This window comes from Euprymna scolopes, chromosome 14 (genome assembly GCF_053919585.1).
Source record: "Euprymna scolopes isolate OS-2025 chromosome 14, ASM5391958v1, whole genome shotgun sequence".
NCBI lineage: Eukaryota > Metazoa > Mollusca > Cephalopoda > Sepiida > Sepiolidae > Euprymna > Euprymna scolopes.
In genome coordinates this window covers 113,857,750-113,873,582 of record NC_136495.1, presented here as the reverse complement: position 1 = coordinate 113,873,582, position 15,833 = coordinate 113,857,750, and positions in this window count along the sequence as shown.

Sequence of the window (15,833 nt, the reverse complement as noted above, 5' to 3'; positions counted from 1 at the left end):
GTTTACTGCGATACTAAAAATTAAAACATGAACCAATAGCTATTACGTTACGCATGCATATTCGTAATGTCGTCGTTTGACCTTCACCTGGCAAATTCCATCTTTTTTTAATTTTCACACTTTTGCATCGATTTTTCCCGGCTAAAACCCAAATATAAAGTTTCGCATTGGTTTGGATACCCTATATATTAAGTTTCATGTCTGTAGACTAAAAACTGACAGAGGTGTTTGGTAGGCAAATTTTTAAAAACAAACATATATACACATGCATAAATATACATAGAAAGAGGTTTGTATTTACTATAACCTTTTTATGCAAATATTATGCAAGTATAAATCATGTATCTGTATGAATATAATTACACGTAATGGTTAACTAAAGATGATCACCCCATAAGCAAACTGAAAAAAAAAAAAAAACTAATTAGGAAATTAATTAGAATGAATGTTTAAAAGAATATGAAAATTAGTTAGATCTTTTGCAGATGAATGCAATTTAACGACTAATATATATAACAAAGTTGTATTTTTCTTCGGGCCAAGATCTTTTTTTCTGTGTTGTATCTGTTCCGGCAGATACTGCAATCAAAGACCAGATGTGGGATCAACCCCACATATTAGACCATTGCTCTTGAGCAATCTGTTTTGGTCAATGTAGGGGAAACCCTTCATACCAATTGTCACTATCTAGTTCCCTCTCGTGGGAACTGGTCTCCCTCCCCCTACTCTCTACATTAAAAAACGACCTTGTGCCTAATTTGCTAAGTGGGGAAGCAAATAAATAAATAAATAAATAAATAAATAAATAAATAAATAGAAAACAGCGTTTGTAATATGAATACCAATACGCAAAATCCCCCCCCCCCAATTTATAGGAGTATAGATTTAGATATGAGAGAGTATATATGAAACAAAAACTTTGGACAATATTAGTTTGATACATAATGTGGCACTACGATAACAAGTGAGTAGAAATTAGCTAGTATATATATATATATATATATATATATATATATATATATATATATATATATATATATATATATATTCCAATCTATCTATTGTCTAAAATAAGTTTCAACGGACGAAGTAGGGAATAATGACCTGACCGATTCACTGGAAAGAAGGATAAAATAGACATCTTTCCCTCGACACCAGTTTGACCTTCACCTTCGAACACACACTGACTCTGTAAACAAATATCGCGACAATAAAACTTTTTAAACCAAACTTTGTATTGCTTAAAAATAAATAAATAAGTAAGAATTAAATGTTTTGTAAAAAGTTATGGAAATATATAAACGCAACCAATCTTGGCCGCGAGTAAATAATATAACTCGTTTTTATTATTATTATTATTATTAAAAAAAAAAAACAATCCAAAGTTTGGTTTAAAAAATGTTTTATGTCACGATATAATTAATAATATACGTACTTGTTTTTTGTTTTTATTATTATAAAAAATATATATATATCAATACAAAGTTTGGTTTAAACAGCTTTATTGTCGCTGTATGCTAATATAATTCGTTTTAATTATTATTTAAAAATATATATTGACACAAAGTTTTGTTTAAATAGTTTTATCGTCACGATATAATAATAATATAATTCGTTTTTATTATTATTAAAAAAAAAACTATCCAAAGTTTTGTTTAAAAAAGTTTTATTGTCGCGATATAATAATATAACTCGTTTTTATCACCATATATATATATATATATATATATATATATATATATATATATATATATATATATATATATATATAATCTTAAACTGTTTCATAGAGAGAATATATATATATATATATATATATATATATATATATATATATATATATAAATTTTGGAAGTATGAGATGTAGGTGAAATATTTTCCCATGTTTTTTCCATATCAGGAAAATGGACTCCATACTGTTCATTGTTAAAGTGTTTTTTAATCAATGCGTCAAACGACATACTGTTTGAATTTGTCCGAATAGTCTTGAAACAATTGTAACTAACGATGAAATACACTATTTGTTGCTATCAACCCATTCTTTGATGTCTTGGTTTTTGCTAAAACAATATATGAATGCTCAATTTACAGTTTAAGTCACCTCATCTGGACTTAAAACTTATTGGTATAAGCAATGCTAACCAAGCGAGTAACTTAGGATAGGATTTTCAGAATGTGAGAGATTATATATAATAAATTCCACAGCCAAACAACGTCGCAGCCCACGGGAGCCATAACAGTCAACTAACCGGAAGTCCAAGACTTGAGTTTCACCCTCATCTGGGCTCATCAGTTAGACACATCCGAACTCAGGATTCGAAACCCTATATATATATATATATATATATATATATATATATATATATATATATATATATATATATATTCAAATATATACATACACACATATATATATATATATATATATATATATATATATATATATATATATATATATATATATATACCAATTATGAAAACCGGTAGAGAAATTCTTTACGAGAATATATATATATATATATATATATATATATATATATATATATATATATATATACAACAACATCCATCATTAGTCAACAGAAAAGGCCCAATTCTCCTTCACGACAATGCCCTACCGCACGTTGCTAAATCAACCATGCAGAAGTTGAACGAATTGGGCTACGAAACTCTGCCTCATTCGCAATGCTCTCCAGAACTCTCACCTACTGACTACCAGTTTTTCAAGCATTTCGACAACGTTATGTGTGAAAAATGCTTAAAAAACCTGACGATATCAAAAACACCTCCAGTGACTCCAACGACTTCATAGCCACCAAAACGCAAGATTTTTACGTTATGGTATAAATACACTTGTTTTGCGTTGGCAAAATAAGTTTTATTCTTATGGTGCTTATTTCTATCCATAAATTTTGCTTGAGCTGAAAATATGTTCATCTGAATTTAATAGTTATAAACCGCAAGAACTCTCGTGTTAACCTGATATATATATATATATATAAATATATATATATATATATATATATATATATATATATATATATATATATATATATATATATATATATATACTGCGTGTCAAATTATTAACAGATAACATTTTTTTACCAGTTTCAGAAACTTACCCGTAGTTTCGTATCAAAAGCTTCAGAAACGTTGGCAATGCTGAGCTGCGCGTACTGTGAAATTTTCGTACTCTTCCACGCAATGTAAACAACTTGCCATCGTAATTGCTGAATCCACGGTATTTGAGGTGTGTCAAATTATTAACAATGCAATTTGTTTCGTCAATAAAATGGGTCGTAAAGGTTGATTGAGTAGTTTTAAAAAGAGTCCTATTACAGAACAGCTAGCAAAAGTTAAAACTGCCCTCGTTCTCTTCCCAAATTAAACGTGAAGTTGTTAAGAACCCTGGGCAGACAAGTCGGGAAATCTTTGACCAAGCCGGATTGAAGAATGTCTCAAAAAGTACTTGATGTCACCTTCTGTACGAAGTGGCAAAGTCTGTTAAGCCGTGAGAAAGCCCCCATTAAAGCAACATCACATACAAAACCGATTATAATGGACAGAAGACAACAGAAGACAGCTAACTATAACATAGTCGTTTTCAAATCTAATGTGAATAAATTCCTATTGAGTTGTCCATTTAGATAATCAAGACCTACCCAAGTTGCACCATAACTGATCTTGTTGCCTCACCATCTACCTAACACTTAACCTTATCCTTGAGTGACCTCCAGGCCTTGATAAGTGATGAAATCGAAGTATATATACATATGAGCGTGACTGAGAGGTTAAGGAATGAGAGTAGAGAGTTGTATATTGTGGTTTCGACTATAGCTGATGGCACTCAATCATATATGTAGTTTTTTTAGTTTTAATATAGCTACTATGTATTAGGTTTAATATAATAACCGATAGCGAATTTCTCTATAATATTAAATATCCAATCTGCATGAATGAAAATACTATATTGAAGCGTATCTTACGATTGGCAACGTTGGGGCGGCCTGCTAGTACAGAGTATAATCTTAATGGGTCTTACTGATGAGCCCAAATGAGGGCGAAACTCGAGTCTTGGACTTCCGGTTTGTTGGCAGTCATGGCTCTTGTGAGCTGCAAAATTGTCTGGTTGTGGAAATATATGTTCTCTCACATTCTGAAGCTTATATATATATATATATATATATATATATATATATATATATATATATATATATATATATATATATCCTTTCTATGCACAATTTATCTTCCTCTGATAATACTTTTTGAACTCATTTCTTTTTTCCTTGTACCTATTTGTAAATTATTACACGGATTTTGCCTTTTGGATTACTTTGAAGCATCTTCTAATAACGCGATTTCTTTTGGATTTTACTTGTGGAAATGGAAATTTAATCAACTTTTTTGGATTTTACCGTTATTGGATATTTTACTCCTCACCATCCATTCACGTGAAGTCACCTTTTTATTCCCCATATTCCCTCTTCTTCACTATTTTTTACGATGTAAGATATATGACTTACTTGTAGTTTCATTAAATACTTTTGCAAGCAAAATCCGATCCCGCATTTTACTAATCCTTACCCTCTGATGAGAAGGAAAGTATTTCTTTGAAACTCCGCGGATCCAGGACTAGCACCTTATTTTTTGCTTCCCTTTTTTAAAATTAAATATGTTTTTAACTCTTTTTCAAAGTGTTTTTTTAAACATATATATATATATATATATATATATATATATATATATATATATATATATATATATATATATATATAAAGCTGAACGTCTGTGTGTGTGTGTCTGGTCACGAAGAGGCTCCTACATGGTTGACTATTATAGAAAACTAATCACATATAATGATAGAAGATGTATCGAGACACAGGAATGGTTATGTTTGATCTAGCATAATGATGATTCATTAAAATTGTGGGGGTCTGCGCACGCGCCTGGTCCCCAAAGTATGGAAGTAAAAAATTAAAAAATTAAAAAATACGTTTACAAGTATTTTTGATATAGATGTACATAATAATACTTTGATAAGTATGTTTCAACTTAAATAGGGATGGTATAATAAAATTGTGGGGTCTGCGTTCGCGCCTGGCCTCCATAGAATGGAAATAGGCACAAACTTTAATAAAGACTTTTCATATCTATCTGCGTAAGTATACTTTGATAATTATGTTTCAGTTTGAAGAAATATGGTATAATAAAAGTATAGGGTGTTCGTTCGCACCTGACCTCCATAGAATGGAAATATGTCACAAAGTTTAACAAGGTTTTTTTTTTAATATAGATCCACAGAATATTGTGATAAGTGTATCAATGTGAACAGGTATAGTATAATAAATTATGGGATTTATCTATTTTATTTTTACTTTCATCATATTTTTCTTTGGTTTTGATACCCCCAAATTCGAAGCTATCTCTTTACAACCCTTCCTTTTCATAACCTATCATACTTTCATAAATCAGAGTCCATTTTCTGTAGGCTGTTTTTGAACCCAGTCAACGACGGGTAATTTTGCTAGTATATATATATATATATATATATATATATATATATATATATATATATATATATGTGTGTGTGTGTGTGTGTGTGTGTGTGTGTATAAGTCGATTTGATTGAAAAATGGGCGATTTCACCGATTTCGATGACAATAAAAATATGGAAGTGTGAAACATTCATTGAATATCATTTAATCCGGCAACTTCGGGCCTCCCTGCTAATTACCAATGAAGATGAATATTGAATTGTAAGGGGAGATAATCGATGCATTCGCTTATAGATGCTTATTGGTTGCTCTGTCGAAAGGCAAATAAATAAAAGTACATTTTTTTTAAAAAAGCGAATCTGAAAGAAGAATAGATTCAGCTTTTGTGTGATTTATCACAATCAAATGTGGGAGCACTGACACTGAAAACCATTTCATTGGCTTGATTCGATCCAAATATTATAACAGTCCAAAACAAAAAATAAATAAAAAAAATAAAATAAAAAGAATAATAAAAAAGAATAAAATAAAATAATGAAAAAGAAAGGGACAGATTGTTAGTTTTATCGGCAATTGATGGATTTATAACATTAGCGTTGTTTATTGAGAACGGCTGTTCCATTATGAATGATGGACTCCATCCATCTTATCAAGTAAATGTCTGCTTCGTCGTTTTTACAGCAGATCAACATTTTCAAATCGTTTTCTTTTTTTTTCAGATTTTATAGTCACGTTAACGACAATTATAATGTGCGTATTTCCATTCTATCTATCTATCTATCTATCTATCTATCTATATATCTATCTATCTATCTATGCATCTATCAATGCATCTGCTATGATAAAGTCATATTCCTGTCTGTTTTTTGTTTGTTTGCTTGTTTGTTCATAATATACGTCATATGACGAAAAGCAGATGACATATATGACGTCATAACAGATTTCGTCATGTATGACGATATAGCAGATTACGTAATATATGGTATCATATGATTATATCATATGTGACGTCATAGCAAATGCTTCATTCTAGCCAGTCGGGTTTCACTGGTAATCTATCTATCTATCTATCTATCTATCTATCTATCTTTATAATAATGAAACGAATACAGACCTTAGTACATAATAGAAAGCAGAGTTGCACAGAAGAGACGTTGCAAGTTTGTCTCTGCTTTATCGTTATTTTCATGGCAAGTGCTCGTCTGAGCATCAATCTATGGTCTCCCCTCGCCATACCTTCACGAGAAACAATTGTCTAGCAGAAAACACTATCAATAATTTCCCTTACCCTTTGTCCGTGCCTAGACCTAAACGTAGATTCCGTGAACAAAGCTTCTTTCTTAGAACTGCACACGTCCGTTTTACTGCTTCCCAGCTGAATACAATATGGTCGCCTTCAAGTCTAACGTAAGCAAATTCTTAATGAGCTAGTAATCCAATTTACACTTCCAACGGTTACCGCATTATTGTCCCTTTGATTACTGTACACTTTAACCCTTATCCTCGATTGGCTTCTGGACCTTGATAAATTGTGATTCCTTTGTAAAAAAAAAAAAAGAGTTTTGCGAAGATATCATGCAAAGTTTTCTGAATTGATACCAAGTAGAATCAATTTGGCCCTCAGCCAGATGTGCCCTGAACACCCACCCCCCGTCAAGCAGGGCAACAAGTAAAAATCTTATTTCCGTTTCCTGAACATCCGATGATTTTGTTTTCGATTTATGATTGCGTTCACGCAAACTATTAAAAGGTATTTGCACGATAATTTCATGTAAATGTATGAAAAATATTATGCCAGAGATGATAATGATAATGATGATGATCATCATCACCATCAGCATAGTTTTTGATCACTCCTAGAGGAGGAACCTCTTTCTACTTTCCTTTCATCTTGTTGTGTCTAGGCGTGGCCACGTAGAACCCATTTGATTGTCGATTTTCTTCAGGATTATGCAGCCTTCTCGTTTGATTCTGATTCCGTTAATAACGACCGGATCAGTGTTAATTTCGGACAGTTCATCCCCGAGTCCTTCTATCTGCGTGCCTTGAAGCTCCAATTGTAGTTTGTTTTAACCCGAGTATTCTTAGCACCCACTTAGCAGAGCTGCTGGGTGAGCTTCTTTTATTAGTATCTGTCATTCAGGCAGTTGTGACATTGTCGCCACGATAGGCAATGCGGGTTATTATTATTTTATTATTTCATGTCTTGGTTTTTCATTGAGAATTATGTTTAGATCATTGTAATAATGTTTTTAAATCATTGAACCTTGTTTGGGATAAAAAAAACAAAAACAAAAAAAAAAACAGTAGACGTTCGATAAAATCAGTAAAATCTGTAAAATGTGTGCAACCAGATCTCTTGATTCACCCATGAGAGTGACGAAATGTGCTATTTTAAAAGATGTGTAATGCGATAGTTTAAGGACACCAACCCCCAGCACCGCCTGCGAGTGAGGGAAAATCTTCCAGACCACTACTTAGTGTGGATGGAGACCTGTGGCCTTAGCTGCCAAAAATCGTCTTGATATATATATATATATATATATATATATATATATATATATATATATATATATATATATATATATATATATAATGTAATGTTATCACTTACATTTAATGCATAATTACAAAAAAAAAAAAAAAACTAAGCCAAAAGTCTCACAATATTAAAATTAACCCTGAATTCACATACGCTTTTATGTACCATATATGCACAAAATTCACACTATGCATATCTAAAAAACGGATTTTTTCAAATTTGAATTCAGCATCCTCAAATTAGGCAAAACGGGTATTTTTGTGCTTGCCTAAATTTCTTTGTAAACCAGTATAATTTTTACTTTGATATCTTGCTTGTGCCCAGCAACGGATACGAACTAGACCATTGTTCAACAAATTGCAACTTGCCGGGATCCAATAACACTTATTATATATTGGGACCCTACGTCAGTAAGTAGAAATTATGTTAACTAGTATGATTTTTGGCGAGGGTTACAGTACATGTAAGGATAACCCGGAAATAGAGTCAGTGCAGTTAGCGTGATACGTGATATGTAATCTATCCCGGGTTACGCCGGCCTGTTGAAAATTGTGATTTTCCTGTGAAGGCTGTTAATGCAAGAAGAGTTTAAGGGTTAAGTTACTGACGTATGTAAACTCTGTAGCTGGGCTCGACGGTAGCACCGAAAAGAGGTTAATCGGGTTCGTGTGAAAGAGAACGCCAAAATAAAAAGAAAGAAAGAGAGAAAGAAAGAAAGAGAGAGCATGAAAGAAAGAGAGGAAGATATCTTTTTTTTTTGCATGCAAGTCGGTCTGGTTTCCGATTTTGAACAGAATAGACGCTTCGAGATTGGCGCAAGGATGCGTGGGAATTAGAAACCTAAAAAAGAGTTAACGACCTATAAGAACAAAATGGGAACCGCCAAGACTAAGAAATAATGAAGCCAAACTTTAAGCTTAAGCCTCCGATTTGTTATTTGGTGCATGCTGTTCCCTTTGCAGCTACAAGCGACGAAGCCAAGAGGCAGAAAAAAGGTATGTCAACGTTTGGACATATCATGCACCCTGATCAAAAATTTTAGACCACTTAAAAATCTTTAAAAAAAAAAACCCTTTTTTTTAAAGATAGATTTTAAACTCTTCCGACTTAAGGTTACCAATACTACAATCTAAAAGGTTATGGAAACAAAAAAGCTCGATTCAAAAAGTTTATTGTTAAATTTTACATTTTTATTAAATTAGGCTTATTACACATGATCAAAATTATAAGAACAGAGACAAAAATTCTATTAAATTGTATGAAAAGTGCATGAAAACATTCAACAATCAAACTTAATAATGAGTTCTACCTCCACTGCTTTTGATGACTTCAAAAATTATTTGGGTCATGCTAGAAATAAGGGTTCCCATTAAGGTGCGGGGGATCCTGCTCCAGTTTCTTAAGTGGCTTCACGAAGTTTATTTTTTGTTGAATATTGTTTGCCATTTCGATAAACCTCTCTTGTCATCCATCTCCAAACATTTTATATTGGGTTCAAGTCCGATGAGCATGCAGGATGTCCCAAGAGATGGACTCCATTTTCTTGTAGAAAGCTCAAGGTCCGTCTTGCAGTGTGGATTGCAGCATTACTCTGTTGGAATAACCGTCCATCCCCACACAAACGATGACCCTCTATCATCAAAGATGCTTTTTGTAGCATGTTAACATAACCAGCTGCTTTCTGACGACCCTGCACCACCTGGAGTTCCATCGTCCCTCTGTAAGAAAAGGCACTCCATACCATTACGAACCCTCCACCATTATGACGTGTGGAAAGAATTTCAAGGGGCATGTTTTTGTCATGCCAATATCGCTGGAAGCCATCAGGACCATCTAAATTGAATTTTTCTTATCAGAAAACAGGGATTTCTTCCACTTCTCAACGTTCCAGGTTTGGTATTCACGACTAAATCTTAAGCAGTCCACTTTGTGACGTTTGTTTATGCTTTTTATTTACTATGACTTTTTGTTGTAAGTGTCGTCTGATGGTTATTGGACTGCAATCAGCATCTGTAACCACCTTAATTTGACTAGAAGAAAGTCATCTGTCATTCATAACAAAACGTCTGATTCTCCTACTCAATGCAGGAGAAACTGGGGGGGGGGGGCTATCAAAGGATTGCCCTTTTCCATAATTCTCAGTGTTCTTTAGAAAGTTGCAAATAACAGTTTTACTGCGATTTACCTTAGCTGCTATCGCTCGCTGTGACAAATCTTGCTCATGAAATTCTAGAATTCGAGACAACTCAACTTCGGTTAGTTTTCTTGCGTTAGGCATGGTAATACCTTTACATAGTGACTGCTAATCTCTAACTGAACTAAAAACATTAGAATTGCCATAAATCTAACAATTTATACCCTTGGTCTATAATTTTGATCATGTGTAAAAAAGCCTGATTTAATAAAAATGCAAATGTTTAAATAAAATTTTTAGAATGTACTTTTTCGTTTTCATAAGCTTTTAGATTGTAGTATTAGTAAACTTAAGTCGGAAGAGTTTAAAATCTATCCTTAAAAAGAAGTTTCTTTTTAAAGATTTTTAAATGGTCTTAAATTTTTGATCAGCAGTGTATCTATTGACTAAAAAAAATATTTATCCCAATCAAAACAGGTTTCTACCACTTTTATGTTTTCTTATGAAGATTAAAATCAAGATATAATGATATTAAACCTTATATCTAGAATGCTTATTCCAAGTTTCACCAAAAATCTTACACGATTTTCGTGCTAGAAAATGTCAAAAATTTAAAAGTTGAGCGGAAAAACGTTATAAAAAGGAATAAAATTCAGGGAATTTTGTTTGATTGATGCCTAATGGTTAATGCAAATCTGAAATATTGAAACTTTCAAATAAGAGGTTGTGCCCATATCATACCCCTTAAAGACCCTTTAAAATATTCCAAAGAAACCGAAATTTGGAGAATATTTATCAATTGATGTCTATTATCTATTGTTCAAATTAAAAAAAATATTAGGAATCTGAATTTTTACGAAACGCTTCTTTGCATAAAACTAAATCAAATTAAATACTAATCCTAACCCTTACCCTAACCCTAAATCATCCACCACATTACTCATCCTTATACCTTGCAGCTGTGTTCCAAAATGCACAATGATCGGATAATTAGTTTAGGAGTGAATCCTATGCATAGACATATATAAACATATACATTTCTTTCCTGACTGCTGGAAAATTGCTTCAGTGGCACCAGTCTACAAGAAATCTGGCGAAAGAACTGACCCATTAAATTATCGCCTCAACGGTCGTACGTCTAAACCCCCTTTCCCTTCTTTTCATCTTGGTGGACCCCTTCATAACTATTGGTCATAAGACAATCTTCTTTCACTCATATAAATTTTGAGGTTTTAATAATCAAAGAAATATTATATAATTTAGATTTATTTTTAAATGAAAACTAATTTAATGCAAATAAAGTATTCTACAACAACTATAATAATAATGATAAGTTTTGTTATGTTTTGCCTGTGGACCCCCAGAAATATTCCATGGACCCCTAGGGTCCATGTGGACCCCGGTTGAGAACACGTGGTTTAGGCAATATGATATAAATGCGGGTGTGCCTCAGGGGTCGATCCTTGGATCTTTATTATTCCTGATATTTATAAATGACCTCCCTGATAAAATTGTCTCTAAGATGGATATATTTGCTGACGACACCATGCTCTATAACAGGCACGAAGGGAAAACGAATGAACACATGTCCAAGGCAATGGCGAAAACCCTAGAGAAAGACCTCCGGTCTGTAGTGGAATTGGGTCAAAAATGGATGGTAACGTTCAATGCTGCCAAGACTACGCATTTCCATTAATAATTACAAGAAACCTTCTCAACCACGAATAGCTACGGCTAAAGACACATTACCTGAAAGTACTTCGTTCAAACTCTTCGCCTTAACGTTCACAGTGAACATGAGTTGGAACAGATGCATTGAGAGCATTGTCAAGGCTGCTGCGAAGAAAGTGGGCTCTTTTTCTACCGTGCTAGACAGTTACTTACCCCTGAAAATACCTGTACCTCCATATAAGGCCACCTTTCGACCATATATGGAGTATTGTTGCCACATTCGGGCTGGCGCTTCTGTTACTAGTCTCTCGCTCCTGGACAGGGTTCAAAAGAGAGTCACCAAACTTATAGGTCCTGAACTGGCATGTAAGCTTCAGCCTCTGTCCCATGGATGAAATATTGCATCCCTCTGCCTGTTTTACAAATATTTTAATGGTAGATGCTCCGACGAACTACAAGCCCCTGTACCCCCTCGACGTAAATACCCCGACAGACCTGATAAGCAGCAAATTCCTAACCCTGATCAGTAGAGATCCATAGATGTAAGAAAGCCTTCTACTCTAATAGTTTCTTCCTCCAGGACTGATAAACTTTGGAATTCTCTTTCGGTTTCCTGCTTCCCCAACTGTATTGACATGCAAAAGTTCAAGTGTAATGTGCACAAACATCTTGCTGCTGAACCCCCTACATAGTATCCCTGCAAATTCTGCCTGATATTAGCCCCTCCATCAAAGTGGCGCTGTACCTTGTTTGGGGTGAAAACGTAAAAAATAAAAAAAAAATAAAAAAATAAAACTCATCATCATCATCATCATAATCATGGCCTACGTTTAGTCTTGAGAGACAATGGATACCTCTTGCAAGGGTAGCTGCACGTGTAATTGTGAAGCAAGAGTTGCAAAATCCCAATCACACATCTCCTTAATTTGTACTGCTTGATTCTAGTTGCAAGAGCAAGTTCAGGACAATTGGAAACAATGCCGAGATAAGCGGAGAGCACTTTGTATTCCCAAATGATCACCCATTTAATACTGACCAGGCTTTAATACTGAACAGGCTAACTCTGGTGATTTAACGGAAACTAGTGTGCCAACGTGATTGTGCAAAGAAATCGGTGCATTAAAGATCGATTTATGGCAAAGATGAGTGTCGTAATAGTTTTCTGTTTAAACTTAGATAACGCTGCCGTGAATAGGCTTACACCTTAACCTCCATTGATCGCAGTGTAGAATAACCCTTTTTTTCTACTGATCTCAACTGCATTACGCTACAGTTTTTGTTGTCTGCCACCTTTTGTTTCATAAGTATGAATGCCATAGATTTTACTGCTACTAATTTTTTTTTTTTAGTTGAACAAGGCTTATGGTTAAGACTGCTTTTATTTCCGTTACAATGAGAATGAAAAAAAAAAAAAAAAAGATTTCTATCGATTTTATCACGGTAAACATAATGGACACGTCATTCTATTTTTTCTTTATCTTCTGTTTCTTTTTTTTCCCCTTTAGCGCTGTGGGTCCTTTACTTAACTCATCGGGCCAAACGCATCCGATGTTATCGGTTTATGTGTTTTGTCACATGTATAGTTTGTAGTTCTATCAATAGATGTAGTCACTTCTCGTTTAAACAAACCAACGAAACAGGTGTACATTCAATAATCTTTACTATTATATAAAAGTCAGCGTGTGTGTGTGTGTGTGCGAGTTCCTTCCTCATAGGTTCCGAAACGGCTGAGCTTATCTTTTGCAAATTTCACACAAAGGTAATTTATATGACTGGCAGTGTTCTTAGATATGTTTTGTGTAGAAAATTCATCCGATCTTAAAAATAGTCTTTCTTCTCTTATAGATAAAAATACTTTTTTACGGGGGAATGTTTTACGTTACACCGGTGTAACCTTGGCCAGTGTAACGTAAAATATTCCCCTGTAAAAAAAATCTATTTTTTATCTATGCGAGAAGAAAGACTATTTTTTTAACATCGTCAAGCTCAAATATCAGCTGACGTAATATAGTAAACAGACACAGACGGAATTTGATGAACGACATTATCATTATTATTTAAAAATGTTTTACGAGTTAGTCCACCGAGCAAATTATTCCTCGTAATAGATAATATTCACTCGAGGATTGATTCCATAATAATGCATACACAATCTGCATAAATTAAAATATTATGTTTAAGCGTATTGTACGACCGGGCAATGCCGGGCGTCCAGCTAGTTGTAAATATATCCAAAACAAGCAGTGATTTCCATTTTGCACAAGCAATAACGTTAAGGTTCCACTTTAACCCACAATCGCTCGATTGATTCTCCAGGGAACAGAGCCCCCTTTTGAGTCTCGCCTGTTCCAATCTAAACCCTTTTAGCGTTTATTTTGTTAAGAAGATTTTCGTTCATCCATAAACTCCTTCAGTCTTTAGTTTGCGCGTTTCTCGTAGTGATCATAGTAAAGTATCTGTGCTTGCTTTGAATGTTCATACCAGCCAAAGTGTAACAGAGCACGGACGCGCGTATGGTGGCTGTATTAAAATGGGAGCCGTGTGCGGAGTGACGTCACGACAAGGAAAAAGAAAAAAGATGATTAAAAAAAGAACGTGTATACAGACCGATAATCACAATCACTATCACTTTAAAGACACGTGGGTGACGTTACAACCCCGACTAGAAGTCATGCGTGGCAGGAGAAAAAAGAATAAAGGTCTTTTATTAAAACCTGAAACAGTGAATTAAAGTTCTTTCCTAATCCTTGTCTCCTTTGCAACGGAGTCTACACATTGCCTGAAAGTACTTCTTTTAAACTCCTCGGCCTAACGTTTACAGGGAATATGAACTGGAATAGATACATTGAGAGCATTGCCAAGGCTGCTGCAAGGAAGGTTGGCTCCCTCTACCGTGCTAGAAAACTACTTACGCCTGCCAGTATCCTATACCTCTATAAGGCAACCATTCGCCCATGTATGGAGTACTGTTGTCACATCTGGGCTGGTGCATCTGCTGCTTGTCTCTCGCTCCTGGACAGGGTTAAAAAAAGAGTCGCCAATCTGATAGGTCCTGAACTGTCATCTAGGCTTCAACCTCTGTCCCATCGACGAGATGTTGCATCCCTCTGCCTGTTCTACAAATACTTTAATGGTGAATGCTCTGACGAACTGCAAACACTTGTACCTCCCCGACGTAACTACCCCCGACAAACCCGACAAGCTACCAAGTCTCATCCCTTTACAGTAGAGATCCCTAGGTGCAAGAAAGCCTTTTACTCCAATAGTTTCTTCCCCAGAACTGCGGGTCTTTGGAACTCCCTTCCGGGATTCTGTTTTCCCAACTGCAATGATATGCAGAAGTTCAAGTGTAATGTTAACAAACATCTTTGTACTCTTCTCCCTTCATAATGACCCCGCTAATTAATTCCCTAATAGTAGCCCCCTGCTTCAAAGTGGCACTGTGCCTTGTTTGGGGTGAAAATTGAATTAAAAAAAAAACAAAAAAAAAACGTGCTGGGCCCAGAGTATCTACGTGTAAACGTTACAAACGTTACCTTGGAATCATTCTGGCATTTGGAGGCTGACCTGCGGGGATCGGACGGCATCAGATAAGATTTAGTCCGGTTCTAGGAGGTGCACTATCCCAGGCTTTGCCGTCTATTTCTGGAAAAAGAAGTTAATTAGTAGTCGCCTACGGGAAATGGCGACGAGTTCATTTTACGACTGTTCATGTAATAGGCCAGAGTGTTCTACCCATGTTAGATCACACTGTGTTCCATCGTGCTTAAATGGAAGTCCGTAAACATCCTCATTGGTAACCGTTTGATGAACCAAAACTTGCCACAACCCATCTCAATACAGCCATTCTTATTCTCATTAACCAATTATACCGCTACCGGGAAACTATGCAGCCTCTCGACAACCGTCGACGTTTGTATTGTGCATATCCTTATCCTTTGTCTTCGGGTTCTGACCGTGTTGTTTCTTGTATTGGTGACCCCAT